At 40.8% G+C, this 27,525-nt stretch overlaps 1 long non-coding RNA gene across 1 annotated transcript; it reads right to left on the reverse strand.

The window, feature by feature from the left end:
* Window positions 1–1,791: 1,791 nt before the first annotated feature.
* Window positions 1,792–26,452, reverse strand: LOC123645855. Its single transcript, XR_006737725.1, has 3 exons — window positions 26,283–26,452; window positions 4,386–4,617; window positions 1,792–2,092 (listed from the first exon to the last, which is right to left on the reverse strand). It is a non-coding gene; the product is annotated as an uncharacterized LOC123645855 (long non-coding RNA).
* Between the last annotated feature and the right edge of the window lie 1,073 nt (window positions 26,453–27,525).

Below are 27,525 nucleotides of genomic sequence, written 5' to 3' on the forward strand. Positions count from 1 at the left end.
CTTCACCCATTAAAGGAAAGCCCAGGTCTTGTTTTTTCCCAGACTGAAACTGCAGGCCTAGGTAAAGATATCTTTTATCCCACAGGTCTCTGGGTTTCTCTTCCTCTTCCTTTCTATTGCCTTTCCCCCTTTCTCTATTTCTATTATCTGTAATCTGGAAGACTCTGTATATTCTCTAACCTTTCCAAAAATTTTGAGGATTTACATTAAAAGCAACCACAATATTTCCTTCATTCACTCAGACCCCATCTCTATGAGTAAAATGGCCAGTGATCATGTCTCTGGTTGGCAAGGGAGAGACGCTGGGCACGGGAGCAGCTCCAGGCCCGCCAGCTTAGTCTGTACCTGGATACCGTGTGTGCGCTTACGTCACTGCGGTTTGCTCCCCATGCTGAGTGTCCTCACAGGCCGTGCTGACCAGCTCTGACCCCAGGCTGGGACTCTGCACTATGCTGTGGCTCTGCTTCCCCGCCAGTCAGTTCCCGAGCCCATGGGGGTTTCGGGAGAGGGATGCTTAGCTCCGAGTGTCGAGAGTCTTCACCAGGAGCACATAGGGTCCACCGATCAAGGCCCTCCCCGTGCCCAGCCTATGGGATCGCCAGGGAGGAGATAGAAAAGAGAGAAAAAGAAAAGCAAAACTGAAGCTCAATCCACACAGCCAGGCAGGGAAAATGTGTTGCTTCCAAGGGAGCAACAAATGGGGCTTCAAATGTAAACTCACAGAGAGGTGCGACACTTTGTGTCTGTCCATGTGGCATTTCAAAAGGTTTTAACAGCAGAGAAGTTTCAACCACCAATAAATGGCCTAGGGCAGGGATCGTGACTTTTAAATTTCGTGGATCAGCAATATTTTAAAAGGACATTCAAACAACAAAACTGCTATTTATTGTCTCCTTAATTCGTAAGAAAAAGGACAGCTTAACACGACCCAAAATGTAGGAAATACATAGTCTCAGAATAATGGACAATCTTTAAACAGGATAAGTTTGTCTTTATGAAAAATGTATTACAGTGTCCATATTTACCTAGTTTTATTATGGATTGGTAGGGACTTCATTACTGAGAGCCACTGGCCCTATCCTGTGCCGTACAAGGGAGTCAGGTGAGTGTCAACTTCAGGGCCAGCTTCAGTGGATGGCCTGCTGCTGACTGGAACACGGTGTTGAGAAGGACTCTAAGTGTGGTTCAGGCTCAGTCATTAATTAGCAATATCTCACATGGGCATTATGGTGATTTTGAAGTATGTTCACAAATCCTTTCCACTTCTTTTATGGAAACAGGGAATATAACTCTCTTCTCCTCAAATATGGGCTGGATTTAGTGACTCACTTCTGACAAATAGAATGTGACTTTTGAACACTCTCACTTGGAACCCAGCCACCATCTTGTGAGGAAGCCCACGGCCTGTGAGGCTGCTGGCCACACGCGGGTGTTCTGGCTGATGGCCCGGCCAACAGCCAGCACCCACCGCCAGGCGCCAGCTGATTCCGCCAGCTACCGTCAGATGCCGCAGCTGGAAGTGCGTGGAGCCCGAAAGGTGCTCTGGCCACATCCTGCCCATACTGCAGATTCAGAGTAAAAAAAATACTGCCGTTGTTTCAACTCACGAGTTTTTGGGGTGGTTTGTTGCACAGCAGAAGAAAACCAGAATAATCACAGGATGGAAAAGTGGCATTACATTCACTGTCCCTGTCCTAGAGCATTTGAAATTAAAACCAAAACACTCTAAGTTATTCTTTCACTATTTATTGCTGTTTTCATTTGGAAATTTAAAAACTAAATGTGCTTTACCTAAGTTGATTTAAAAAAAAAAAGGCCAAGGTCACATTGATTTCAATAGGATACATTCAAATCGACGAATCTTCTACCTTTCAGCTGTTGCTTCCCTTTCTGGAAACATTCCCCCTCCACCCCCGCGGGTTACCATGGCAACGCAAGCCCTGGCCCAGGGAGAAACGTGAAGCGCAAGCAGGCGGGCGCAGAGCCCCTCTTGCTGGGGACGTTTTCTAAAGATTTCTTTTCTCCAGGCCAAACTATCTGCAGCTGGTCTTCCCTTGGCAGGACGATTTCATCCCACCGTTTATCTTCTCTCCTACGAAAGCAAAATATTCCCTGTAAATAGCAGAGAGATTAAAAATATTTCCTTTGTAGCGCTTAAAAATAAACCTCTCCCGACTGCTATGGGCAGAGTAGACGTCAGTGCAGACCGCAAGGTTAGCGTCTGCCCGCGGCAGGTGCAGGACCCAGCCCCGGGAGCCCCTGCCCGCCCACCGGCGCCCACTGTGCGAGTGGTTGTTAGCACACCCCTATTCTGCTTTCTGCAGCGGTTGCACCAGAACAATCCAGCCCGAGGTTGAACCGGGGCGTGAGAATTTCAGAATTCAGAAGAGAGGCGTCCTGCACAGCAGCAGCCAGGGGACGGCTCGCAGGCTGAACTTGCAGACGCGCTGGATGGCGCGTGCCCGTGGCCGGGTCCTTTGTAAGACACGTCCTCTCACCGGTGACTCGCGCGCATAAACACGGGAGGTATCACGCTGCCGGTGATGGTTTGTGTGTTTCTACATGTACTTAAACTGGTATCCGTGTTAGGGGCTGGGTATGTCGTGATGACTAAGGCCTTTGAAGACTCAAGCAGAGGGGACACGTGGTCAGACACAAAACAGCCTAATTTCAGTGCACCTAGGGGAAACAGAGGAGTGGTGAAGTCACGTTTCTGCAGAGAATCCTCTGTGCTCCTTCCCAGGGACGAATTGAGTTAGCCAGGTGGAGACACAGGGAGGCCAGGGGGCTGGCGTGGCCCAGGGTAGGCACAGGGCAGCAGGTGGCATGTCACTCAGCATAGCAAGGGCGTCTCTGTGGCAGAGCAGCCTCCACTGCCACGGTGCCAGGAGGGAAGCATGCGGAGGCTCCTGCAGGTAGCTGAGTTGCAGCACCACAGACATGATGGGGCTGCCAGGCAAGGGAGAGGCTCTCTGAGACTTGGGGGCACCCCTACCTCCTCCTCCCGGAGCTCCCGCTCCCGTCCCAGGATCTTCTCAAAAGAAGAGGGGCCAGAAGGCTGCAAAAGGAAGATCTCAACTCTGCAAAGGGCTTCATTACTTATAGACATTGGGACTCCTTACCTGAAGTTTAACGCCCTCCGGACCTGAGCCTGTGTCTCCCACCTCACAGGCCCGGACTGGCCCTCGGAGCTTAACTTGCACCCGCACAGCACAGACCCACTCTGTGCTGCAGCCCTGGAGCAGCCTGTGAGGAGATGGGGATGGGGTGGGCAGACCACCAAGTCCCCAGCAGACTGCACCGTCCCTTCCTGACAGCATCAGGGTCTGGGAGTGCACCGTCCCTGACCCTCATTCCTCCCATGACACCTAACTCCAACTCCTGCTCAGGCCTGGACCCCCAGGTACATGCACACGTAGCACCTTGAACCTCGTGCCTATCACAATTTAAATGACAAATTGAAGATGAATGTTGATTTGTCACTGTTCACTATTGAAGTGTTAGCTCTTGAATGCCCACCTGGCACACGGGAGAAGCCCATTCCAGGGGCAGGGCTGAGGGGCAGGAAGAGTTCAGAGAGGAGCTGCAGTGGGGAGGGAGGGGCGGGAGGGAGAGAGAGAGAGAGAGACAGAGATGGAGAGAAAGTGAGGGCTAGAGAGAAAGTGGGGTGGTGGAGAGAGAACCAGGCACTGCCTTTCGTGACCCAGCTTTGGAGATGACACAGCATCACTTCCGCTGCATTCCACGCCCCAGCCCCACCCCGACAGTCACCAAGATTCAAGAAAAGAAAAATAGACTCCCTCCCCTCCTTTTTAAAAAGTTGTGGTATGACACACACAGCATAATGTTTACCATCTTAACCGTTTTCAAGTGTACAGCCCGGTGGTATTAACTATATTCACCCTCAATAAAACTGAAAAAAGGATAAAGTTCAGTTTTAAAATAATGGCTCATGCAGGAGTTCGAGACCAGCCTGAGCGAGACCCCGTCTCTACTAAAAATAGAAATAAACTATCTGGACAACTAAAAATATATATAGAAAAAATTAGCCGGGCATGGTGGCACATGCCTGTAGTCCCAGCTACTCGGGAGGCTGAGGCAGTAGGATCGCTTGAGCCCAGGAGTTTGAGGTTGCTGTGAGCTAGGCTGACGCCACGGCACTCACTCTAGCCCGGGCAACAAAGTGACACTCTGTCTCAAAAAAAAAAAAAAAAAAAAAAAAATAATGGCTTATGGACTATAGTATCATTTGAAGTATGCTCATCAGTGTGCAGTTTATGAGGTTGAAGCTAATAAATGGTACATGGTGGAGGGGAGTGCATTCACACCGTCCTGTAACCATCGCCACCACCCATCTCCAGAACTGTCCTTTGAATTAACCTTACCTGGAGGACCTAGACCCCGCCACACTCTGCAGGGGAAACTTGCTGCAAGAGAACTGGGCCTGGCCCTCAGGCGGCCACCACTCGCAGCACAGGTCCCCCAGCTTAAGCTGGCTCTGAGAGGATCCTGAGCTGGTCCAGATAGGAAGACGGAGTCTTGACGTGAGTTCCCAGCACCCACGCCTCTGGGCTTGGACAGCTCAAGAAAGGTCGACGTTCGAAAGTCCCCCGGATCCTGAAACATAAACACTGTGTAATAAGAATGTTTGAAAACCAAAGATGGTTTCCATCATTTCCCAGCTGTCTGAGTTAATGGGCCGCTCCTCTGAGAACCAGCGAGATTAGCCATAGTAGGACACGCAGATGGCCAAGTGTGAACCCCGGGGGACAGAGCTCCAGGCCCGCGCACAGCTGTTCCCTGATTCACTTTTCTTTTTCAGTAAACACTGTCCTGAGCTGCTGGTTTGGAAGCAGAGCTGGGCTATCGCGGACCCTTTGATGTTGAGGAAGAATGAAGCTGGATGTAGATTTCAATGAATGCAGGAACTAGGCCAAGAGTCTTAAAGGAATTTGTCCAACCCTCTGGAGCACGAGGATGGATGGGCTACTTGTGAAAGCACGACTTCCGCCGTGAGCAGGAGCTGGGGATGCGGTGTGGGAAGACTGCAGACACTGCTCCCAGCCCACCCCAGCCTTTGCCAAATGCTGCTTGTCTAAGGGAGTAGGTGGTTTATCTGGGACCAATATTAATAGAAACATGTCCATTCCTGGTTTCCATAATTACAGGTCAGGGTTTCCCAGCAAGCTCTGTTGAAATATTCCCACGCAGAAATCGAGATTGAAACATGAGGAAGGGATCTCAGGGGTGCCTGGGAACCAGGACTTGTGACAAAATGAAATGGATGTGTCTCTGTCCACGTCCCGCCCATGGGAAGCACGTGCTGGGAAATGGTAAATGGAGTCACAGCCAAACAGCAGCAGGCTCTGGGCGAGCCCTGAACGTCTGAACTTGACACTGATATCCAGACTGGAAAAGGGCGCCTCGCTCTGCAAATCTGACCCGGGTACTGTCACATCGCATGTTATGGAGAGGTGCATATGAGTAGATTGTGGGCAGGCAGCAAGTAGCTGTGTTGGTTGTCCACGTGCCTGAGTGCGAGGTCTGAGTGTGCAAACTGGCAGGGACGGTATTCCCTAGCAGGGCTGCGTTACACACATATGCATAGCCGCCTCACAGGCACCAGGCACAGAGGCCACATCCCATCCTGTTCCCTCTGGCTCTTTCATTTCCTTTATCTGACTGTGGGTGTCAGATACTACTTAGCATAAACATGCTGAAAACGGAACACAGTTTCCTGCTCTATATTTTGCCTTCTTCTATATCATTTTCTCAGAAGCATTTTCTTATTCCTGTGTCTACTGTGAAAGATCAAGGAACCTATGCTCACATTGTTCTGCTGTCCATAGGTGAGGGCTCGAGACCTCAGCCAGCCAGCCCAGAGCCGTAGCGCTGGCACGAAGGCACAGAATTGCCCTCGTGGACACTGACTCCATCAGCCATCGGCCCAGAATTCACAAGCCTGAGGACGTTTCCGGTTGGAAGAGGCCTCAGGCACTGTGATTCCAGTGCTTTCCTTTCCTTTAGGAAGACAGTGAAGTCCAGAGGCTTGGTTTGCCCACACGACAGGAGTAGTCGCAAGGCCCTCCCCAAATGCTCACAGCCTGGGCTGCTGCGTGCGAGGCCATGGATGCAGCCCCAGCCCGTCTTCCGCCTTGGTAGGTGGCTCTGAAACCAGGAAAGCACACTGGTTCTTCCGCAAAGAAACAACAGGCAGTGCAGCAGAAGTCAAGCAAGAGGAGAGTGCTGCTCCCGGTCCTAACTCACTGTCTCCACGCCCACGTGTGTTGCCACTGCGGGCACACAGGAGGGGAGGCAGTGCCCACCTGGCCCCCTCTGCGGCACTGGCCCCGCTTGTGAGTGGCTGGGGATGTGACTCCAGCGTCCGCCTGGATGAGCCACTGGGTGGATTCCTGCAACGGTGCAATGGAAGTATAGAGCTGTCACCACAAAGATCTCCCTGGTGCTGACCCTTTGCTGTCAGCCCACCCCTTCCCACCCTGTCCCCAGGGGCCTCCTGACACCTGACATCATTCATTTGTTCTCTGTCTCCATAACTGTGTCATTCTGAGAATGTTTTATAAATGGAATGATATAGCACGTGATGCTTTGAGATTGGCATTTTTCGCTAAGCATAATGCCCTGGGATCCACCCAAGTGTGTACTGACAGTTTATTTCTTCGTGTTGCTGAGTAGCATTCCACGGTACCTTGTAGCATGTTTGTTCCACCATTCAGCTCCGAGGTTGCTTCCAGTTTTCAGCTATTACAAATAAAGCTGCTATGAACATTTGTATAGATGTCTTTGTGTGGAGATTAATTTTATTTCCCGAGATCAGTGCCTAGGAGCATGATCGCTGGTTGCACGACAGGTGTGTGTTTTGGTTTGTGGGAAACTGTCATACTGTGTTCCAGGGTGGCCGCGCCCCTTTGCACACACACCAGCGATGTATGAGAAATCCGATTCTCTGTGTCACCAGCATCAGGCCTATCACTGTTCCCTGCCACTTGTTCTAACAGGTACGTATTATACCTCATGGCTTCAATTTGCGTTTCCCAGATGATTAACGAATGATGTTGAGCATCTTTTCATGGGCTTATTTGCATCTGCATCCTCCTCACTGAAAGTCTGTTCGTGCCTTTTGCCCGTGTTCTGTTTGGATTGTTGGTATTTTCACTGTTGAGTTTGAGAGTTCTTGTATTCCACGTGCAACCCCTTCGGCAGATCCGTGGTTTGGAGTGACTTGTCCCAGCCTGAAGCTTGTCTTTTCAACTTTTCACCAGGGCGTTCTCAGACCAAAAGTCTTCTACGTTGATGAAATCCATCTTATTAATTTTTTTCTTGGATGGATTGTGGTTTTGGTGTCATGTCTATTCACCCATTGGCCCCAAAGCTTTTCTATTATGTTTTCTTCTGCAAGTTTTATAGCTCTATGTTTTACGTTTAAATCTATGGCCTATTATGACTTAATTTTATATAAAGGTGTAAGGTTTAGGTCAAGGTTCCTTTTTTGCCTATGGATATCCAATAGCTCCAGCACCATTTTTTGAGACTGGGATGTAAGATTTTTTGAAGTTGTTTAAATGCCATTTTATGTGTGAATATATAAGTGAAGTTACATTTCTGTGAGAGAGGAACTGACAGTGCAAATCCTCTTCGGGAAGGCTTTGGACCTCGAGTCTGTGCCTCCTGGGCCAGCCCTCCTTAAGGGTGGGGTCTCACTCCGGGCCTGGTTTGGTGGGTGGGTGGGTTACCCGCTGTGGGTACTGAGTTTGTGGGTTGGCTATCTGCTGGCAGGTACCGACTCCACGGGGCACTGTCTGCTGGTGGTGCCTCAACACGAGCTCTCCCTGTGCGGGGTGCTGCTCCCTCTCCACCAGCTTTTCAACCAACGGCAGCCTGAAGCCCCCCTGGGGTGTGGGGAGAGCACACAGGGCACATCTGAGGCATGAGCCACGTGGCTGCTGTTGTAACTCTGCATACCAAGAGAGGCAAAAATTTTTAATAACCACATTGAATGAATGGATAGTTAAATAGTAGTTAAATCTATAAAACATTGTCAGCATGGCTCTCTTTCCAGGACATGACTTAAGTTTACAAGGCAGCACATGTCACTGCATTCTTGATAAGGGGATTTACCATAAAATTCACTTTTCCTCTCTCCCTGTCAACAAGAATGATTTTCTATCCCTGTCGTGAAGTGCTGGCACCTGGGTGCTCATTCTGTGAGCAGGCCTGGTCCAGGCGGAAGGCGGCAGGAATGGGGGCTCTCCTTCTCTTCCCCGATTGCTCTCTGGGGACCTCGCATGCAAAGGTGAGCTTTGCTCACCTGTGGGCCACTCCAGGGGGATGTCTTCTGTGACCACTCCATTCAGTTCTTTTGTTTTGGAATTTCTGTCCTTTAGAGGGTAGATCTTCATTGCGGACTAAGTGAGCTTCAGGGCAGACAATTAGTGGCAGAAGAAATGATCCCTGTGTCTGCTTAGTCCGTGCCTATGTCCGGCCTCTCAATGCCATCTGATCTCTGCTTTAGGCTGTGGTGGGATGTGCAGGCCAGGAAGACCTGGAGTTTGTCCCCGCCCTGGGGAGCTGGCTGTGGTACAAGATGCCCAGACAGGATCCTCTGAAGAACTCTGGTGCTGGCTGCTTTCCAGCGAATCACTCAGTCTTGCTCTGTCATTAAGAACACTGGGGGAAATTAACACACTAACTGCCACATGAGTTGTATTTAACTCACGCTAGTTTTGAGCCCGGGGCCTCATGAAGCGCATGTAATTCACACGTCTCTTTACTGCTCTTTACTCTTTACAGCATGAACTATTTTTCAAGTTGCATGTAACTCACATACAGAAAAGAATAAAAAATAACAAATGTTTCATTAAATTAGAAAGTGTCATTTTATTTTTGAAGTTTTTATTCTATTTTTATAATAAAACACCATGGCTCCAAGGAAAAAAATTTCTTCTAATGTAGCAGTCAGTGTGTTTGAAAGAGAATGTGAAATCTCACCCCCTCCTATCTACCGCTCCATGGCTCACTGCTGAACAACTCGAGTCCGCTCTGTGTCTAGAGCTGTGGGAAATTCAAGGGCACTGCCAGTGAGCTCTTTCCTTCCTCTTATCCCTCTACCTTAACTTCTAACAGAGCACAAAGAACACAGAGGGCTTTCAACTTACGATTCTTAATTTTTTGGATACCCAAACAAGTGGTATAAAGGAACATGACAAGACTTCAGAGAAGGGAGAGACACTCCCAGTATAGTTTGGAGAGGGAAACTGTCACAGATCAAGGACACTTAAACAAGGCCTGGCAGGGACTGTGCAAATTAAGAGGCCAGGCCCCTTTTTCTTCGGTGTCTTTGCAAGTGTCCAGAGGCCTCTTCATGGCATTGCATCAATACTACAGTGAGTTAGCACACACGGATTAATGAGCACAGCCTGATTGTACAAAATGAATTTCAGGAAGAAACTGAGTTGATACATTCCAGGCACTCTTCCTTGGGAAAATAAAGAGAAAGAGGTGAATCCCAGATGGTGGTGATGCAGAAAGTCCCCCCTGAGAGAGGCCAGCATTCAGGGACTGGGATGGGGGCCGGACGAGGAAGCCCAGACCAAGACATTCCAAACTTGCAGTTCCAAATCCAGAGCAGATGGGGAGTGTTAAGTTGCATTTCTGAGCTGGATTATAAATGACCTAATCAGCACAAGGTAGCCTTGGCATTTCCTGAAAACTCCATGACGGCCTCTTTGGAGTGGGGGTGGGAGGACATTCAACATTCCACTGCAGAGAGCTGCAGTGGACCTGCTGTTTGGGGCAACTAAACTGAAAAGACAAAGATTGGCAGAGTGGATTAAGAAAACATGACCCAATTACTGTCTGCTGTTTATGAGAAATTCACTTCACATTCAATAACATAAATAGGTTGAAAGTAAAGAGAGGGAGAAAGACAATACTATGAGAATATTAATGAAAAAAAGACATGCATGGCTATATTAATACCAATAATGTAGACTTCAGATGACTGAAGACAAACAGGAACATTTTGTAAAGATGAAAGGATCTATCCCCTAGAAAGACATAGAAATTCTAAATGTGTATACAATTCTCTGTGTAAACAACAGAGCCTAAAATACATGAAGCAAAAACTGATAGAGCTGAAGGGAGAAACAGACAAATCCACAGTTATGGTTGGGTGCTGAAACACACCTCTCAACAACTGACAGGACTACTAGAGAAAATCAACAAGGATATAGAAGATTCAGAAAAAAACAAGCAACCTACTTCATCCAACAGTAGCAGAATACACATTTTTTTTTCAAGCGCTCATGAACATTTACCAAGTTAGACCATATCCTGGACCAAAAACCAAATATCAAAAAATTTAAAAGAATTAAATCATTTAGAGTATATTATCTGAGCATAATGGAATCAAGTTGGAAATCAATAACACAGAGACATATGAGACACATAATTCACAAATTGAAAGATATAAAATCAACTTAAATGCTCATTAACTGGTGAGTGTATTAAGAAAATGTGGTATATATGTACCATGGAGTACTACTCAGCCAGAAAAAAGAATAAAATAATGTCTTTTGCAACAACTTGAATGGAACTGGAGGCCATTATCCTAAGAGAAGTATCTCAGGAATGGAAAAACAAACACTGTATGTTCTCACTTATAAGTGAGAGCTAAACGATGGGTACACATGGTCATACACAGTGGTATCATGGACACTGGAGACTCAGAAGTGGGGAGAGTTGGTGGGGAGTGAGGGATCAAAAATTACCTACTGGGTACAATGTACACTATTCAGGTGATGGGTACACTAATAGCCCTGACTTCACCGTTATACAATTTATTCATGTAACAAAAAACACTGTACTCCCTAAATGTACTGAAATAAGTAAATAAATAAATAACCCACAGAGACAAAGGAAAATCTGCAAACATATAGAAATTAAACAACATGCTTCTCAATAACCCATGGATTAAAGAGAAAGTCACCAAGGAAATGCAAAAACTGTAGGACAGAATGATGAATAAAAACAAAAATGCAACATATGAAAATATATGAGATGTAGCTAAAACAATGTTGAGAAAAAAATTCATGTCACTAAATGCTTACATTAGAAAAGAGAAAAAGTCTTGTATAATAAATCTAAGTTCTTACCTCAAGAAACTCAAAAGAAGAGTAAAATAAACTGAAAACATGCAGAAAGAAGAAAATAATAAAGATCATAGAAGAAACCAATAAAATTGAAAATAGGAAAACAACAGAAAAAACTAAAAGAACCAAAAGGTAGTTTTAAAAAAAATTAATAAAATTAAACATCCAGCAAGAAGTTTCACCAACATCAGGAATGAAATAACACTGCAGATCCTGTGACCACTAGAAGGATTAAAAGGATAATAAAAAAACACCGTGGAAGCTTTCTGTTCATATATCTGAATATTTAGAAGAAATGGACCAATTCCTTCAAAACTTAAACTCAAACAACATGAAATAGATAATCTATATAGCCCTATAATTATTAAATGAATTGAATTCATAATTGAAAACTCCTGAAAGAAATCTCCAGGCCCAGGTGCCGTCACTGGAAAATTCTACTAAATATTTAAAGATGAATTAACACCATTTTTACACATTCTCTTCCAGAAAACAGAAGTGGGAACAATTCCAAACTCATTGATTAGGTCTCTGATACCAAAACCAGAGAAAGATCTTTCAAAAACAGAAAACAACAAAACAATCTCTCTCATGAATTTATCTCAGCAAAATATTAGCAAACCAAATCCAATGATGTACAAAAGCGATTATACACTATGGCCAAGTGCGATTTGTTCCAGGAATGCAAGTCTGGTTCAACATTCCAAGGTAAATGTAACCCACCATATCAACAAGGCAAAGAAGAAAAATCGTATGATAATATCAATTGATACAAAAAGGATATTTGACCAAATCCAATACCTATTTGTGATAAAAACCTAGCAAGATTAGAACAGTGAGGAACTACCTAAACTGGATAAAGAGTATCTACAAAGAACATACAGTTAACATAACACTTTGTGGTGAAAGACTAACTGCTTTTTCGCTAAGACTGGGAGCAAGGCAAGAATGTCTATGCTCACTACTCTTATCCAATATAGTTCTGGAAATTCTAGACACTAAAATAAGAAAAAGATGAATAAATAAATAAGTAAAAGGCATATCAATTGTAAAGCAAGAAATAAAACCATCCCTATTTGCAGGTGACATGATTATCTATGCTGACAATTCAAACGAATATACAAAAAAAAAAAAAAGAATAGAAAAGAAAAAACCCTCCCAGAATTAATGTGAGTTCAGCAACATCATGTGACACAGAATCTACATGCAAAATCCATTGCATTTTTATATAATAACAATGAAGATGCAGAAACTATAATTTAAAAATAAAATACCAGTTACAATCACTGAAAAAATGAAATACTTAGGTACATACAAAACTTGCATGCTGAAAACTAAAAAACACTGATGAAAGAAATAAAAAATGGAAATATAAATGAAATATAAATGTAAATATAAATATAAATGAAAGTCATGGATTGAAAGACTCAACATAGTAAAAATATGAATTCTCCTTGAATTGATCATAGGCTTAATGCAATTCTTATCAAAATTCTAGCAAAGGCATTTGTAGACATAGACAAGCTTATTCTAAAATTTACATGGAAAGGCACAGAATCTAGATTAGCTAAAACTGTTTTGAAAAAGAGGAACAAATGGGAAGAATCACTACTCAGTATTAAGGCTTAGCATATGACCATAGTAACCAAGACAGTGTGGTATTGGCAGAGGCATAGACACAGAGATTAGTGGAACAGAACAAAGGACCATGAAATAGACCTTAGCAAATATGCTCAACCAGTTATTGACAAAATTGCAAGAGCAATTCAACAGAGGAAGAATTTTCAACAAATGGTGCTGGAGCAATTGGGCACCCATAGGCAAAAGTATAAACTTTGATTTAAACTTCACACCTTATACAAAAATTATTAATGTAATAACTCAAAATGAATTACAATATTGTTAACACATAAATGCTACTCAAATCTGTGTACAAATTCAATATAATCCCTATCAAAATCCCAATTACTTTTTTTCAGAAATAGAAAAATCCATCCTAACATGTATATGGAATCGTGTTCTGACTATGGGTCAAAACATATAGTCAAAACAATTTTGATAAAGAGGAAAATTTTGGGGTCTCATGTGTCCTGATTTCAAAACTTACTACAAAGTTACAGTAATCAAAATAGTGTGGTGCTGGCATAAAGACAGACATATAGACCCATGGAATAGAACAGAGACCTGAGAATAAACCCTCATTTATATAGTCAAAGATTTTCAACAAGGGTTCTAGAATCATTCAGTGGGGAAAGAACAGTCTTTTCAATAAATGGTACTGGGGAAAACGGATATCCACATGCAAAAGAATAAAGTTGGACCTCTACCTTATGCCATGTATAAAAATTAACCCAGAGACCTAAAAATAAAAATTATAAAATTCTTAGAAGAAAACATAGAGAAAAAGCTTCGTTTGAATCTTTGAATATGACAATGATTTCTTGGATATGCCACCAATAGTGCACGCAACAAAAGAATAAATTGATAAATTGGACTACATCAAAATAAAAAACTTTTGTACATCAAAGAACACAATCAACACAGTAAAAAGACAACACCCACATACACACAAATGAGTGCATGTAAAACTGGAGAAATGTGAATGAGGTCAATGGATTTCATAAATATCAATTTCTTGGTTGTACTGCACTTATGCAAGATTTTGCTGTTGGGTAAACTGGGTGAAGGGTATATGAGATCTCTGCATTATTTCTTACAACTACATGTGAATCTATGATTATCTCAAAATAAATAATGAAAATATTTTCTATCATTGTTAAAGAGAAAAATCTTAAAAACAACCAGACATAATAGGTACGTGGAAACAAAGATAAGAATGACAGCATCTAATTAGTGGATACTATGTAAGTCACAAGATAGTGGAAGAGCACCTCTGACATACAGAAAGAAAAAAATGTTAACTTAGAATTCTACACCCACTAAAAATGTTTTCTAAAACTAAAGGTGGAAAAAAAGGCCTTTCAGGCATACAAAAGTTAAAAGTATTCATAATCAGTAGATGCACACTGTAAAAAATATTAAGGAAAGTCCTTCAAGCAGAAAGGAAGGAGAAATGAAAGAGGGGCTATCACTGATAGTCTACAAACATTAAAAGGATATTAATAGAATATTATGAACAACTTTATGCCAGTATATTCAGCAATTTAGAGGAAATGAACAAATTCCTTAAAGCACACAAATAAAAAAGTTTATTCAAGAAGTAAGAGATAAAAAAAAAAGAAGTAAGAGATAACTTGAATAACTCTATGACTATTAAAGCCATGGAATTTGTAGTTAAAGCTTTCTCACAAATAAAACTTTAAGCCATGATGGCTTTGCTTTTGAAGTCTACTAAACATTCAAGGAAGAGATAATGTCAATTCCACATAACCTCTTCCAGAAAACTAAGGGGGGGGGGCTCATTCTATGAGGAGTACATTACCCTAATACCAAACCTAGATGGAGACATTACAAGGTAACTATAGACTAATATTCCTCATGAATATAGAGGTAAAAATTCTTAACAAAATTTTAGTAAATTGAATCTTACAAGACAAAGAAAAAGGATAATAACTCATGAAATGCAAGATTGGGTAACATTTAAAAAATAATCAGCCAGGCGTGATGGCTCACGCCTGTATTCCTAGCACTCTGGGAGGCCGAGGGGGGGTGGATCGCTCGAGGTCAGGAGTTCGAGACCAGCCTGAGCAAGAGCAAGACTCCGTCTCTACTAAAAATAGAAAGAAATTATCTGGCTAACTAAAAAATATATATAGAAAAAATTAGCCAGGCATGGTGGTGCATGCCTGTAGTCCCAGCTACTCGGCAGGCTGAGGCAGTAGGATCGCTTAAGCCCAGGAGTTTGAGGTTGCTGTGAGCTAGGCTGACGCCACGGCACTCACTCTAGCCAGGCAACAGAGCAAGACTCTGTCTCAAAAAAAAAAAAAAAAAAAAAATCAGTGTACTCCAGCATATAAACAAACAAAAAAAGAAAAACCATTTGATCAACTCAATGGATGCATAAAAACATTTGCTAGAACCCCAAATCCATTCTTAAGTTTTTCAAAAATAGGGTAACTTCATTAATTTGGTAAAGTGTTTTTACCATAAGATGTGCAAATTACATTATCCTTAATGATGAAAGACAGGATCCTTTCTTCCTAGGATCAATATTAAGCCAAGGATGTTTGTTCTCAGCACTTTTGTTCACCATTGTACTGGAGATGCTACCCAGTACCCTAAGGTGAAATAAATAAATAATGAAAGTACTAAAATCATACGGAATGGAAAGCAAGAAATAGAATTGCCTTTATTGGCAGCTAATATGCTTGTCTATATAGATAATCCCAAAGAATCTACAGAAAGTTACCAACACTGGTGAGTTTAGGACAGTTTCGATACAACGCCAAGACAAAGAATGAATTGTATTTTTACATAGTAAGAGAGAACAACTGGAAGTTAAAAGTAAAATATTATCATGTACAATTATATCAAAAATCATAAAATAATTAGGTAAAAACCTAACAAAATGTGTGCCATATCTCTACGCTGAAACTACAAGTCTCTGATGAAAGAAATCTTAAAAAGCCCTAAATAAATGAGGGGGGATACTATGCTCATAGATTGGATTGTCAAGTTGTCAGTTCTTTACAATATAATCTACAGATTCCTTGCTATTCCATTCAAAATGCCAGCAGAATTTTTTTTTGTATAAATTGACTAGCCAATTCTAAAATTTATAAATGAATCTAAAACAATTTGAAAAAGAACAAAGTTAGAGAACTCTACACGAACTAAGGCAGAGTCATATTGGCAAAAATCCAATTAAGAGTGAGTCTAGAAATAGACCTGCACACATATGATCAACTGATTTTTTACGAAGGCACAAAGGCAATTTAATGGAGAAAGTACGGTCTTTTCAACAAATGGTGCTGAAACAATTGGATGTCCATATGCGATAAAAAATGAACGTAGATCCACACCTCACTCCACATAGAAAATTAACAGAATAGTTAATCATAGACCTAAATGTAAAATCAAAACTATACAGTTTTAGAAGAAAATATAGAAGAAAAATTTTGTTACCTTGAATAAGGCAACAAAGGGAGGGAGGGAAAAAGGAAGGAAGGAGGAAGGAAGGGACTGAAAGTGCCAAATGGTAGTAGGAAGGGGGAGGAGCGCTAGAACTCTCACGTATTTTCTATGGAAAGCAGAATGGTACAGCTATTTTGGAAAACAGTTCTGCAGTTTCTCATAAACTTAAACTGAAAATTACCATAAAACCCTGTAATCCCATTACTAGGTATTTACCTATTTGACACGATAACTTACATTCACATAAAAACCTGCATGCAGATGTTTATAATGGCTTTATTTATAATCTCCTAAATCTGAAAACAACCCAAATCTCCTTCAGCTGGTGAAAGGACAAACACACTGTGGGACAATGGTAACCTACTCACCAATGAAAGTGAACAAACTACTGATACATGCAACTGTATGGATAAATTTCAGATAGATTAGTTAAGTAAGAGAAGCCAGACTCAAAGCCTACATACTGTGTGGTTCCATTTATATGACATACTAGAAAAGACAAAACAGAAAACAGATCAGTGGTTGACAGCACTATGAACCAAAACCCAATTGCAGATGCACACTCAATGGATGTGAATGTGAATGTGAAATATGAACAAGAAAGCCTCTAGAAGACAATATAGGAAAATATCTTCATAATCTTGTGGTAGACAAAGAATTCTTAAACAGGTCAAACAAAACACTAGTCATAAAAAATGCTGAATTGGACTACATTAAATTTAAGAATATCTTTTAATCAGAAGCACCACTAAGGGAATTTAAAAGGCCACCCACAGATTTAAAAAATACATTTGCAACACCTACAACTAATAAATATATCCAGAAAATATAGGTTTTCTCCATATCAAGAAAATGACAGATAAGCCAATTGAAAAATAGGCAGAAGACTGGAACAGGCACTGCACAAAATAGACTATCTAAATAACTTATAAATCTATTTAAGAATGGTCAACATTAGACACAAAGAAACGAGAACTTAAAACTGTAGGGAGATACTACTACAAAGTAGAAATTTTACTATGGCAAGTGTTGAAAAAATGTGGAACAATAGAATCTCTCACATACTACTGGGTAGGAGTGTAAAATTAGTACAACCAGTTTACAGAACTGTTGACAGTCAATGTTACTGTAGCTGAAACTCAAGTTAGCTGTGACCCAGCAACTAACCCTAGACAGAAATTCAACAGAAGTACAGGTATCAAAAGATATGCATAAAAATCTTCATGGCAGTGTTTTTTTTTAATAGCCCCAAACTAGAACACACTCATATATGTGTCAATACTAAAATTGGTAAATAAATTGTGGTACAGTTATATAATGAAAATGAATGACCTGTAGCTATATGCAACAATTTGGATGCATCTCATAAACATAATACTGAATGAAAGAAACCAGACACAAAAGAATACATATTATAGGATTCTGTTTTTATAAAATTCTTCATTAGGCCAAGTTAATCTGTGATGTTAGAAGTCAGAGTAATGTTTGATTTTGGAGAGGAGAGAGGAGGTAGCAATCAGAAATAAGTATGAGTGGGCATGAGGGAATATTCCTGGGAGCTGATAATTTTCCATTTCTTGACCAAGGTGGTGGTTACAAAGGTGTGATCATTTTATGATAATTCATTGAAAATTCCTCTTTCTTAGCAGATACTATAAAGAGAGGAATAAGCCAAAAGATATAAGAAAATATGTGCTGTATCTATAACCAACAAAGGATTAGAATCCCAAGATTATAAAGAACTAGAAATGAATAACAAAAGGAAAAACAGCAATATACAAGAATAGGTATTTTCCAAAAAAAAAAAGAAAAGAAAAGGAAAGAGAGATGGTTGATCCACAAATATATGAAAAAATTCCACGCTTCTTTCATCATCAGTGAAATGCTAATATTTAAAACCACCATGCAACCATACAACTATGAGAGTGATAAAAATTTAAAAATCAGAAAATACCAAGCACAGGGGAGGCTGTGGAACACTGGGAACTCTCAGACACAGTGGAAGGTATAGAGAATTGGTGCAACTACCTGAAAAATCATTTGGTATTATCTAGCAAAGTTAAATATGTACTTACTATAGATGCCCAGCAATTTCACCCCAAGAAACATGCCCTAGAGAAACTCTTACATACATACCACAGGAGACATGTTCCTAGCAGCACAGTAATGTCGAAAACCTGATTACAACCTAAATTCCCATCAATGTTAGAAGAATGAATAAGTTTAGGCCGGGCGCGGTGGCTCACGCCTGTAATCCTAGCTCTGGGAGGCCGAGGCGGGTGGATCGCTCGAGGTCAGGAGTTCGAGACCAGCCTGAGCAAGAGTGAGACCCCGTCTCTACTAAAAATAGAAAGAAATTATCTGGCCAACTAAAAATATATAAACAAAAAAAATTAGCCGGGCATGGTGGCTCATGCCTGTAGTCCCAGCTACTCGGGAGGCTGAGGCAGTAGGATCGCTTAAGCCCAGGAGTCTGAGGTTGCTGTGAGCTAGGCTGATGCCATGGCACTCACTCTAGCCCGGGCAACAAAGTGAGACTCTGTCTCAAAAAAAAAAAAAAAAAAAAAAAAAAAAAAAAAGAATGGAATGAATAAGTTGTGTATGCTACTTCCTTGAGGGTGGAGTAACTACATAAATTATTCAGAAGTCTCCATGAGAGATTTGTTTATTCTTCCTTCATTTATTTATTTATTCATCTATTTATATCTGCATGGGCTCCTGGATATTTATTTAATGCTTTGACATTTTATTTTGTTCCTCAAATTTTTCCAACTTTTGCCATTGGGAGCTCTTTCAGTTTGCACCCTTTGACATAATCCCATCATTGTGGGGTTTTTTTTGTTCATTTGTTTTGAGTAGCTTCTTACATCCTGACTATAAGATATTCCATGCTCATCTTGCATATTTTATGTGGCAGTCTGAGAATCATTCATTTTTCCAAGGAGTCCTGATACCTGTTACTGGAGAATGGTGTTAGAGATCAAGATCTGGGCACTGGTGTGCTCATTGTTACTTGGGTGTCATTGCTTCTGGGCTCACTCAGCTGGCACAGCAAAGAAATATTTGCATGTATAATCACCTGTGTATACATGTATCTATAAATATTTCTATATATGACCATCTGTGTTCACAATAAGCTAAACATGAGTTTGTGCTGAGGTCTCCAACTCTAGTACTTTACCACATAGACCATTCTAGCCCCCTCCCCTTGCTTATCAGGAACTTCTTGCTCCAGTAGTCAGCAACCTGGCTCTCACAGTCCTCCACTCATTCACTTCAATTCCGGTACACACGTGTAGCAAAATCAGAATTGTCGACCCATATCCCCATGGAAAGAAACTTCATCAACTAAAGCGCATATAAACAGGGTTTTTTTGTCTTTATTCCTCACCTCCTTCAATGAGGTTGATTCATATATTTGTTATACAGTTAGATCGTTTTTATCATTCTGGCATTCCATTCTGGTAACCTTCCAACCTTTTAAATGATTTCTTAGAAATCTGCATACGTTAAGAGCTTTGTGCTATAAAGTTCTATGGGTTTTGGCAAATGCATAATGTCATGTACTCATCATTATAGAATCCTACAGAATGATTACACCACCCTAAAAAAGAGTTCCTGTACTCACATATCCAACCCTCTCCTCACCCTGAAACCCTTGACAGCCACTGATAATCTTTGTATCATCTTTATAGTTTTGCCTTTTCCTGAATGTCATATGATTGGAATCATGCAGCAGTAGCTTTTTCAGACTGTCTCCTTTCATTTGGCAATATAAGTTTAAGATTCATATCCAAATCTTTTTGTGACTGAATAGCTCATTTATTTTTACCACTAAGTAATATTCAGTTTTATGGATGTGCCACAGTTTGTTTATCCATTCACTTATGGAAGGTCATCTTGGTTGTTTCTGGATTTTGGTGATTATGAACAAATACATGCAGGGTTCATGTCATCACAAATTTTTAAATTGACTAGGTAAATCCCTAGCAGCATGATTACTGTATTGTATTATAAAACTATGTTTAGTTTTATAAGAAAATGTGAAATTGCCTTCCAAAGTGGCTGTGCCATTTTGCATTCCCTTTAGCAATGAATGAGAGTTCCTATTGCCCTGCGTCTTCAATGGTATTTGGTATTGTCAGATTTTAAATTTTAACTATTCAAATAGGTGTGTAGTTTTGTTTCAATGTGCAATTTCCTAACTGCAAACAATGTTGAGCATCTTTTCATATGCTTATTTGCCATCTGTATATTTTCTTTGGTGAGGTAGCTGTTCAGATCTTTTGCCCATTTTTAATTGGGTTGTTTGTTTACTTATTGTTGAGTTTTAAAAATTCTTTGTACATTTTAGATACAAGGCATCTATCAGATATTTGTTTTGTACATATCTCCTAATCTGTGACTTGTATTTTAGTCTCTTAGTAGTGCCTTTCATAGAAAGGAAGATTTTAATTTTAATGAATTCCAACATCAGTATTTTTATCTTATGAATTGTGATTTTGGTGTTATATCTAAAAATGCATCACCAAACCTAGGTTCACGTAGAGGTTTCTCCTTTGTTTTCTTCCACAAGTTTCATATTTTATATTTAAGTCTATAATCTATTTTCAGCTAATTTTTGTGAAAGATGGAAAGTCTGTTTAGGTTCATTGTTTAACATATGAATGTTACAGCACCATTTTTTGACAACTACCCTTTCTCCATTGAATTGCTTTTTGCTTCTTTGTCAAAGATCAGGGTGGGCCTATTTCTGGGCTTTCTGTTCCATTCAATTTATCTGTGTGTCTGTTCTTTCACCAATGCCACACTGTCTTGATTACTACGGTTTTACAGTAAGTCTTGAAATTGAATAATGTGAACCCTCCAATTTTGTTCTTCTTTAATATTGTGCTGGCTATTTGAGGTCTTTTGTCTTCTCTATAAACTTTATAATCATTTTGGGGATATCTAAAAAATAGTTTTCTGAGATTTTGATTGGGATTGACGTTTTAACAGTACTGAATCCTTGAATATGGACTATCTCTCCATTTATGTAGATCTGCTATTTATATCTTTCATCAGAATATTGTATTTTAAGGTATATAGATCATATACATATTTTGTTATATTTATACTTAACTATTTCATTTTTTGATGATATAAATATGTTTTTATAAAATTTCAAATTCCAATTATTCATTACTGGTATAAAGGAAATAAATTGATTTTTGTATATTAGCCTTATATCCTGCAGTTTGTTATACTTGCTTATTATAATAGTTTCAGGAATATTTTTGTCAATTCTTTGAGATTATCTACATAGACAATCATGATATCTGCAACAAAAGGCAATTTTATTTCTTCTTGGCCTATCTGTATATCTTTTATTTCCCTTTTTTTTTTTTTTGTCTTTTGTTGAATAGGAGTCTTGAGAGAAGACATCCTTAACTTGTTCCTAACATTAGGGTGGAAAGGGTCCAGTTTCTTACCATTACATATGAGGTTAGCTTTAGGATTTTTATAGATGTTCTTTACCAAATCGATGAAGTTCCCTTCTATTCTTAATTTGCTGAGAGTTTTTTTTAAAAAAACAGGTATTGGAATTTACTAAAAGTTTTTCTGCATCTATTAATATAAAATTTTTATTCTTTAGCCTTTTGATGTGGTGGATTACATTGATTTTGCCGTCCCCTTCCCATATTAAACTGGGCTTATACAAATCCTTGCTTGGTAATGGTGTAAACTTATTTCTATACATTGTTGAATTTGATTTGTTAATATTTTGTTGATTTTTTTTATCTATTTTCATGAGACATATTGCTTTGTAGTTTTTCTTTATTGTAATGTCTGTCTGATTTTGGTATTAGGGTAGTGCTTGCCAGATAGAATGAATTAGGAAATATTCTTTCTGCTTCTATTTTCTGGAAAAGATTGTAAAAAATTTGTCATTTTTCTTTAAATCTTTGATAGGCTTCACCAGCAAACCCATTCAGGCTTTCTTTTTTGAAAAGTTATTGATTATTGATTCATTTTCTTTAATAGATACAGGCCAATTCGATTCTCTATTTCTCTTTGTGTGAGTTTTTGGCAGTTTTTATCTTTAAGAAATTGGTCCATTTCATCAAAGTTATCAAATTTGTAGGCACAGAGTTGTTCATCATAGTGTTCTTTTAACATCTTTTTAATGTACATGGGCTCAGTAATGATGACTTCTCCTTCATTTCTGATATTTGTAGTTTGTGTCTTCTCTCTTTTTCCCATGGTTAGCTTGAATAGAGGTTTATCAATTTCATTAATTTTTTAAAAGAACAGGCTTTTGAGCCTAGCCACTAGACCACCAGGGAGCCAAGAACTGGCTTTTGATTTCACTGATTTTTATTTACTTCTGTGTGTTTAATTTCCTTGATTTATACCCTAATTTTATTATATCTTTTCCTATTTGCTTTAGATTTCAATTATTCTTCTTCCTTTAGTTTCCTAAGGTGAAAGCTTAGGTTACTAATTTTAGATTTCTCCCCCTTTTCTGATATACACATTTAATGGTATAAAAGCCCTTTTAAACACTGCTTCTAAACAGATATATCCTGTTTCCATTTGCATTTAATTCAAAATATTTTAAAATTTCTCTTGAGACTTCTTCTTTGACTCATGTGTTATTTAGAAGTGTGTTGTTTAATTTTCAAATGTTGGAAATTTTTCAGCTATGTTTTTGTTTTTTGGTTTTTTTTTTTGTTTGTTTTTTGAGACAGAGTCTCACTCTGTTGCCCGGGCTGGAGTGAGTGCCGTGGCGTCAGTCTAGCTCACAGCAACCTCAGACTCCTGGGTTCAAGCGATCCTACTGCCTCAGCCTGCCAAGTAGCTGGGACTACAGGCATGTGCCACCATGCCCGGCCAATTTTTTCTATATACATATTTTAGTTGGCCAGATAATTTCTTTCTGTTTTTAGTAGAGACGGGGTCTCGCTCTTGCTCAGGCTGGTCTCGAACTCCTGACCTCGAGCGATCCACCCGCTTCTGCCTCCCAGAGTGCTAGGATTACAGGTGTGAGCCACCGCGCCCGGCCTGTTTTTGTTGTTGATTTCTAAGTTTAATTATACTGTGGTTTAAGCACATACTTTGTATGATTTTTAATTTTTTAAATTGGCAAAGTGTGTCCTATGTCACAGAATGTTGTCTATCATGGTGAATGTTTCATGTTCCACGAAACAAACAATAGAATGGTAGATGGAACCCCTAATATATCAATGATTACCTTAAATATAAATGTTCTAAATGCACCAATTACAAAGTAGAGATTAGTACTACTCTACTCTAGAGTAGATACACACACACACACACACACACACACATACACAGACACATATACAACCCAACTATATCCTGTTTACAAGAAACTCACTTCAAATTCAAGGGCAATAATAGGTTGAAAGTAAATGGATTGAAAAAGATATTCCACCTAAACATGGATTTTAAAAAGCAGGAGTTACTACATTAATATTCAGTAATGTAGACTTCAGAGCAAAGAACATGACTAAAGACAAAGGGACATTACATAAAGATGAAAGGATCTACCCATCAGAAAGACATAACAAACCTAAATGTGTACACAAAAAAACAAAAGACCCTAAAATACCTAAAAGAAAAATGGTAGAGCTGAAAGGAGAAACAGACAAATCTACAGTTATGGTTGGGATTTCAACTCCTCCCTGTCAGCAATTAACAGAACTGTTAGAGAGAAAATTAGCAAGGATATAGGAGATCTAATCATCACAATCTACCAACAGGATCTAATAGGTGTATACAGAACACCCCATACACCCATGAAACATTTACCAAGGCTTTCTGTATCCTGAATCATAAAAATGAACAATTTTATAAAGATTGAAATAATACAGAACATGTTCTCTAACCACAATGAAATCAGAGATCAAGGACAGACAACATGGAAATCTCTAAGTATTTGCAAATGAAATAACATACTTCTAAATCACCTATGGGCCAAAGAACAAGTCTCAGAGGAAATTAAAAAAAATAGAACTAAATGATGAATAATAATGAAAGTACAACATATGAGACTTTGTAGAATATAGTTAATAAAGTACTGAGAGGAAAATTTATAGCAATAAATGCTTACATTAGAAATGAAGAAAGTTCTCAAAACAATAATCTAACTTTCTACCTCAAAAAACTAAAAGAAAGGAAAAGAAAAATAAACTCAAAGCAATCATAACAAAGTTACTTTGAAATTAAAAATAGAAAAACAATAAAAAAAATGAAACAAAGCTGGATCCTTGAAAAATCAATAAATTGATAAATCTTTAGCAAGAATGACAAAAATAAAAAGAGAAAACACAAATTATCAATATCAGGAATAAAATACGGTATGTCACTACAGATCCTCAAGTCATTAAAAAGATAATAAAAGAATACTATGAACAACTTTATGCTTACAAATTTGGTAACTCAAGGGAAAGGAATCTATTCTTCAAAAATTACAAAACTCAATTGAGATGATGTAGATAATCTGAATAGTCCTAATAATTGACATGGTCATTAACAATATCCTAAAAATAAAATCACCCACTTAATGGTGGTTTTCTGGGGCACGAGATCTCAGATGCTGGTTGTAGGTTTTTCCACATAAGTTAAGGAAGCAGGGCTTTCAGTTTATCAAATTTTGCACTAATGAGTGAATTTCATTTATAAACATAGTGATGGATGTCTAAAGAGAGCCATGATTCACATCTCCAGTTACAGTAACATGATTTCCCCTTCTGTCTTTAGTTCTTTACATTATAAAAGTAAAATGTGCTATTTTTAATTTCATTTATCATGATGATAATTTGGCAGATTTTCTCATGACCCACTGCCTTGATTCTACACATGACCTTTCTGTGGCACTTGCTCTAACCTCCTCTTCAGGCAGAGTTAGCTGTTCCCTTATCCAGGTCTCCAGAGGACTGAAGACACAATGTGAGAATTATTTGTTTTCCAGGACACCCTCCCAGTCACATGCCTTTGCAGCCTGCCTCCTGGCCCAATGTCTGTGCTTAGTAGGCACCCAATCACTTTTGCTGACTTGAAATCCAAATCCGGAAGATTGCTTCAGAGTAAACCACTGAGAACAGAAAGTGGTATCCTCTCCTGATTTTCACCGAGTTGGTTTCAGATTATCAACAGGGATCAAATGGACATCACTGTTTTCAAAAGCACTTGGGAGGTAAAGGTTATCAATCTCCATAAAAATAAAAAATTTGTTTTGTGAGCTCAGTGAAAGATTTTGTAAGTAGTTTTGTTACCATGAGGTAAAAATGATTGGTTTCATGAAAATTATATCTGTTGAGTTTATGGTAAAATCATTTCTGCACAGAAAATCAAATCCCATCTTAATATTGCTAAATAACATATTTTATAGATAAGAAATAGAGTGAATTGTGAGTCTGGTCAGGGCTCAAATGACATTGTGATATTGAAATATCAATCCTGCCATATTTATTTATTTCCAAACAGTTTGAGGATTATATGTAGACATGCACATAATTAATTATTGGTTTTTGTAGTGGCATGCATTTAGTTGACAAACAGGTCTAGGTTTTTAATTCAAGGACACTTGTGGCTGTAGGGTTTCTTGGGAGATTGAATTATTTAATAATTGGCTCTTGACCTTCAACTGTAACGCCCCAAAGGCATATGATGGCTCCAGAGAGTAAGCTTGAGCCCCCAGTGCTGGAGTGTTAACTGGGTCCATGAGGAAGTCAAGAAGGAGGTGTGGGGAGAGCCATGCCACTCACAGAAGGGCACCACGTGCAACTGGCAAAACTCTCTTCAGTTACTGGGATTCCTCCACCTTGCTCTCTCCATTGAGAGGAAGCTCCTTTCTTTTGCGCCTCAGTGATCAAAGTAATTACCCCAATTCTCCAGTCTATGCACAGACAAAGATGCCCACAGAAAACAGAAATAAATTGTGACCCTTTCTGAAAATTTTCTTCCTGAAATATGTTTTTTTCTCACCTAAAAAAGAGATCCATAACTTACAGTTAGGCCTTTGGTGTGTCTGGTGGTTGGAATGACTAAGCAGGTCTTTGGCCAAACTACGTATTTGTTTAACTTCAATCTCAGGAGAACCGAGGAGTAAAACCGTGGCACCAGATTGATTGCAACAGAGGCTTCTTGCTTGATGAGCATTCTTGGCAAGGGAGCCCTTCGTATTTAGAAGGCTGTAACTATTGATGGCTATCAGCTTATGGCTATAAAACCAAAGGAGGCCTGAGGACAGTGCGTGAGCCAGAGGGGAGGGACGCAAATGAGCGAGCGAGGGTCCTGTGGGAAAGCGGAACCCGCTGCGGAGCCGCGCTGGAGCCGGGCTGGAGCCGGGCGGTGAACCAGCCTCCGCAGCTCCCGCCCCGGCGGTGCAGGCGAGAGCGCGCGGCGGGAACAGAGAAGACAGCGGGAACGTGAGCGCAAGGGCAGCTCAGGGAGAAGCGCAAAGTCCCCCGGAGTCAAAGGCGGATTGTCCCGGCTGGGACAGTGGGGATTCACCGAAGGGAAGCTCACTCTGGCCTCAGGCCTTTTGCCTGCGTGGTGGCGGGACCTCGGTGGAAGGAACCCAAGGTGTCGAGTCCTTAGGCACAGAGGATGTTACCCACGTGCATTTTGTAACAAGATAATAATAACTGCCACAAGGATATTGCTTCCTTTGTGATTAACGTCTGTTAACTGTTTCACTCTCACAACTCTTCCTCCCTCCCTCCCCTTTCCTCAGCCTTCTTCTTCCTGCCCCTCCCCCTCCTCCTCCTCCCTCCCCCTCTCCCTCATCCCTCCCCCTCCCCTCCCTCCCTCTCCTCTCCCCTCCCCTCCCCTCTCCTCTCCCCTCCCTCTCCTCTCCCCTCCCCTCCCTCTCCCCTCCCCCTCCCTCTCCTCTCCCCCTCCCCTCCCTCTCCCCTCCCTCTCCCCTCCCCTCCCTCTCCTCTCCCCTCCCCTCCCCTCCCTCTCCTCTCCCCTCCCTCTCCCCTCCCCTCCCCTCCCTCTCCTCTCCCCTCCCCTCCCCTCCCTCTCCTCTCCCCTCCTCTCCTCTCCCCTCCCCTCCCTCTCCTCTCCCCTCCCCTCCCCTCCCCTCCCTCTCCCCTCCCCTCCCTCTCCTCTCCCCTCCCCTCCCCTCCCCTCCCTCTCCCCTCCCCTCCCCCTCCCCTCCCTCTCTCCCTCCCTCTCCTCTCCCCTCCCCTCCCCTCCCTCTCCTCTCCCCTCCCTCTCCCCTCCCCTCCCCTCCCTCTCCCCTCCC

This window comes from Lemur catta, chromosome 10, assembly GCF_020740605.2.
Source record: "Lemur catta isolate mLemCat1 chromosome 10, mLemCat1.pri, whole genome shotgun sequence".
NCBI lineage: Eukaryota > Metazoa > Chordata > Mammalia > Primates > Lemuridae > Lemur > Lemur catta.